Here is a 5,159-nt window from a genome sequence, read left to right on the forward strand (position 1 = left end):
GCGAATAATAATTGTTGTAAATACTATAAAAATTGCTGATAAAAAGTATTTCCAACGATATACAATCGCTGAAATAAGTTTAATATGCAGAAAAAATATTTCTGGCGAATTTTACTCACCGAAAATGATATTTCACAAAATAAAATAAAAAATCCACAAACCCTTACATATAATATATGTATATATAACTGTAAGATATAATTAATATATGAACTAAACCCTAAAGCTAGAAATTTCATGCACTGATCAATGTTGTTAATCAAGTACTATCCAATACAATTTTCAGTCTTACGCAAATCCCAGCATCTCTACCTAGTTAAAAGAAGACAACACAATGTAGCAGCAGGACCCAAATTTTAAACCAACACGACTACTTTTAAACCCTAAAGAAACCCAATTTCACCAATCCAGAACCACAACTCATGCACAAAACAGACCCACAACACAGATGCACAAAAAAGACTCACAACTTAGATGCACAAAAAAATTGTAAAGTCTAAAAGGTAAACAGCTCCATGACTCATATCACCCAATATAGGACAAGAAATTGCCTGATAGTTCTCTCTAAATATTCACAACAAGGTTGCATGTGTATCTCACTCACATAGTCCCACATTAGCATCTTTGTATTTAATACTCAATTGATCTTGTGTAGTACATTGTTGCACTGGTTTATGAGTATCAACGAGACTTTCTGCTAACATTGTTGAGTACCTACATATCCAACACAATAATGTCATTTCACTTTACCTATGGATGCATAACAAGAACTTCTCACAATCCAATACATAACAAAGGATTAAGGTTGTTCATCAAATAAAAACAAAGAGAGAAATAATTATACTTCTCGGTTTGGCCCAAAAGAAACTCAAGTTGCTTATCAAGTGCCTTGAGTTATTTGAAGAAATTAGATAACCATTTGAACAAAGTGGACTCAGAAGAAATTACAAAGGAGTTAAATAAGGTTTTAAGAATAGATAAATATTTTGACAAGTTATTTGAAGAATAAAGATAAACTAACCAGTTTTTCTATTTTCATCCAGAATTTCTTCACGTCCTTTGAGATATTGAGTGCAACTTTTCTTAACCGCTGCTCCTCTCCTGTTAAAATTTTTAGTCATTTTGATATACTCATAATCATGATATCACCGTGTTGTACAAAACGAAATAATTGTGTCTACTACTGGTGATGCAATAAAAGATTCATTAACACAAGGAAGCAAAAACCTAACCTTCATTTTCTTTTCTCCCCTAGTAGCGTGGTCTATGGTGCCCCTACTTGCTCTTAAAGCAACTCTCTTTGCTTGAGCCAATTTCCATTTTCTCTCTGACTCGAAGTCTTGCTAACAACCAATTGAATGAGCAGGGACGCAGTGGAACATATATCTACGAACTCCACTAAGCGGGCACAGCAAAAAACAAGCAGAGCTTTATCATATGAAGTAAATGAGTATAGCCAAAAGGTTTCCTACATCATAGAAGATAAAGTCTTTGAGGAACTTGTTAATTAGCTTTGACAACCAAACCATCTCTTCTAAAACATGATCCCAATAAGTTTTTCACATCTATTGATAAAACTGTTTATAGACAAGGAGCACCCAAGCATATTGATATTGGATAGAAGGTTGTTTATCGTAAAAAACACTTTTAGTGGATAGGTGGTGCATCAACAATAAACAATAGGAGGGAGATAAAAAAAATGCGGGGTTTATAAGGAAATCGAGTAGGTCAACAAAAAAAAAAAAAAAAAAATATAGCAATTATCCCCAAGAAATTCAAGCCCATGCGAAAGCATTAGCAGTGCATACTGTAAAGGCTTCGTATTGAACTATTAATTGAGTTTCCAAGCCAATAAATTACATAACTGGTTTCAGATTTATATCCTATGGGAGATAAAAGAAACTAATAAAACACAAGTGAGGTGCTCAGGAGCAAAAACCAAGCGAAACTAACCCAACAATAAAGGCACAATCATCAACTTGGCATGAAAGAAAAATCTAAGGAAATACAGAACATAATGCACAAAACTTCACAATATAGAATGGAGCATGAACATGACTATAAAAGACTAGGGCCACATTCATTAAATCAAGCCAATCAAAGAATAAAATAGAAGGAAAATAAAACCTACTAGCAAAGATACCCTAAGGTGTATCTGTGAGTCACAACTTATTTCTAAGAAACCATGCAAAAAAAAAAAAAATTATTACTTCTAGAAAAATTTGAAATGAGCACCGGATTGCATTAATGATGCAATACAATGAACTTATAGAAAGTATACAATGTCAGGAGCATTTGCAAGCATTTGAAAGGCACATCACTTGCCAATCACATTTTTTCCCTTTGGACTCTCTTCTAACAGAGAGAGTGCAATAGCACAATCTATATCTTTATTCTGGCTCTTTGCCCACATATCCTGCATATTCCCTACTAAAACATTATACAAGAAGGACCATATCAAAGAAAAGATATTGTAAAACAAAATATAAATTGAGGAAGTACCTTCCTCTCTAACAACAATGGAAACAATAGCACCAATACATACACAGTGTGTAGCAGTTGGAGGAATAGACATGTCTTTTGAACGTTATATGCATGCATGATACATCTTGCAGAGAAATGAATTAAAGCCAAAGAAGAGTTTCAAGAAATCAATCAGTCTTGAATTCATAATTCTATGCATAGACTGCCAAAGAATAAAACAAAAGACACGCATCATTTAACTTCAATTGATCATCAAGGGCGAGGTAGGGAGAGGCTGGGTAGTGGTTTATGGTCACGGACTATGTCAAACCAGACATGACAAAAGGTGATTTCTTAGGAGGATCAGTCAACATTAAAAAGCGATAAGATGCTATTATCATGACTTTTGGCCACCCTGTCACAGTCAATTGGTCACTCAATGATAAAAGGAAACAAAAAAACTCAGCTTTCCCATTAAAATGCAGACAATGTAAAAGAACATAATGTTTGAAAACAAAAAAATAGAAAGCTTGATAACGAAGTTAAGTGATAATATGAACATCGTTAAATTGTAAAAGCTACCAAAAGGCAAACCTCATACCGCCATCACCAAAAGAAAAACAGAGTAATAAATCCTCCATCTTGAAAATATGCATTGCCATCCCTCAGGCCAACATCATCAGCATCAGTTTCCAGCTTTGTTGTATCAACAAGAACATGCAGGTGAAAGCTTGAGTTAACTATGTGCCACCATATATTCTCCATTATGACTTCATGATTCTAAAGTTTTAGTGGCATCTTTTGTGTAAAAATTACTCTGGCCCCATTGATGCAGCATTAACAAAAAAATTATATTCATAAAGTAATTGCTTAAAAGCATCCAAGTAATTTAGTTAGTCTGTTGTTACATTTAGGAAAGTAGGAAGCCAATGTATAGAGCAGGAATAAGAAAGCAAATGTTCAACTGAGTTGAGAAGTAGACAATGTACTCATTGCTTGTATGATTGGTCAATTTTTTCAACATACTTTTTAGTCCCAATTATGTCCACAAGATATTCCAGAAAACCTTCATCATGAGGTCCTTGAGATTTTGGCAATCATCGCAAAATCTGCTCGAGTTCACCCTGGCAACACCTGACAAGAAAATTCCAGAGCACATAGAAATGAGCTTCTTATTCAAACTAAAAACAGTGCATAAGAACTACCAAACTTGGTTAGTATCCACGTGGATTGATTAGTTAACTTGCTGCTTGATTAATTAACTTGCTGCTTGATCAGGTAAATGTTTGTGAAATCCTATTTCCAGCTAAATAACTTTTATAAAAATTTCGTTACCAAAGCTGCTATCATGCACTAGAACGACAACTATCAGAACCACAATTCGATGGCATTGTAGTAGTGTATTTTAAACAACACCAAAATAATTAACAAACCACCCAGAACCACAACTCATATGCACAAAACAAACCCACAACATAGATACACAAAAAAGGACTCACAACTTAGATGCACAAAAAAAGAACCACAACTGTCTTCTACACTAAAATGCCACTGCACTAAAACATCACTGCACTAAAACAGAACCACATAACAGATGAAGTTTGTAGTGCGTGTAGTCGCAAAGGCTAGTAGAATGCACAAAACACAAGCTGAAGACCACTTCTCTTCTTTTATATTTTACTTTATAAGTTTTGCTGATTTGAAATATAAAATAGATGCTAAACACATGTAGAGCATCTGAAGGCATGAACCTTATTGTTAAAAAAATAGAGAAATGCACTAAAAATTCTAGTTAGTATCTATGGGTGGAAGCTCTTCTAATATTCAAATGGGATGAACTAACTTATGTAGTCTTTATCAATATTATTTGACCCTGAATGTGGCACCTTCTCACTGGATGGGAGTTTTAAGTGATCTGCATAATCAATATTTAATATATACTGGTTTTGTTTTCCTTGCCTTTAACTCATTCATTGGACTTAATTCTGCTTTGAGTTTGAGCCCCCACAAGCATTAATGTCGTTATTAATATCTAGTCTCCTATCTCTGATCTATTCGTGTTTGTGAATGTTGGGGAGGGGAGGATCAGGGAAGGCAAACAACCTTGTTACATTTACGCTAAATAATAATATTAAGTCAAGCACATTTTTATGTGAACAAATAAAACAAAAGAAACTATATATATCTCAGAAACAAAAGGCTACATAACATTGCTACATTAGTCCTAAAATAATTGCAAGAGTATTTTCGTACATGCATATATGATCATGCCGCGCCAGTACTTCTCCAACCCTAAGTTTATCCTCCAAAACTAATTTCTTCAATAATAAGGTTAGGATTTCTTCTATAATAAGGTTAGACAAGTACTATTAGCTCATTACAACACATTAACATTTACCATACCTTAATACTGATAAAATTTCCCGTTCTTTTAACATAAAACTATTGTAATTGTCAGTCATCAACAAGAAGTATCACACTAGAGGAAAAAATTAGAGTAAGCAAATCTCAAGCTATAGATCGACTGCATAATGCCATTCTCAATAGTAATAGCATCAAGATATCAATAAGGAACAATATACATATATACATATAACCCAAAATACCTAGAAATTAGTCTACAAACAGAAAGCCCAATTTTTTATACTGCAACAAGCACGGATGAAGGGGGACAGATAGACGTAAATGTTGCAAGA

General features: G+C 33.8%; 1 long non-coding RNA gene across 1 annotated transcript; it reads right to left on the bottom strand.

Annotated features, from left to right (window-relative positions):
- Positions 1-294: 294 nt before the first annotated feature.
- On the bottom strand, positions 295-1,302 carry LOC121234074. Its single transcript, XR_005934296.1, has 4 exons — positions 1,233-1,302; positions 1,022-1,101; positions 845-933; positions 295-714 (listed from the first exon to the last, which is right to left on the bottom strand). It is a non-coding gene; the product is annotated as an uncharacterized LOC121234074 (long non-coding RNA).
- Positions 1,303-5,159: the final 3,857 nt, after the last annotated feature.

The sequence above is a fragment of the Juglans microcarpa x Juglans regia genome, chromosome 6D, assembly GCF_004785595.1.
Source record: "Juglans microcarpa x Juglans regia isolate MS1-56 chromosome 6D, Jm3101_v1.0, whole genome shotgun sequence".
NCBI lineage: Eukaryota > Viridiplantae > Streptophyta > Magnoliopsida > Fagales > Juglandaceae > Juglans > Juglans microcarpa x Juglans regia.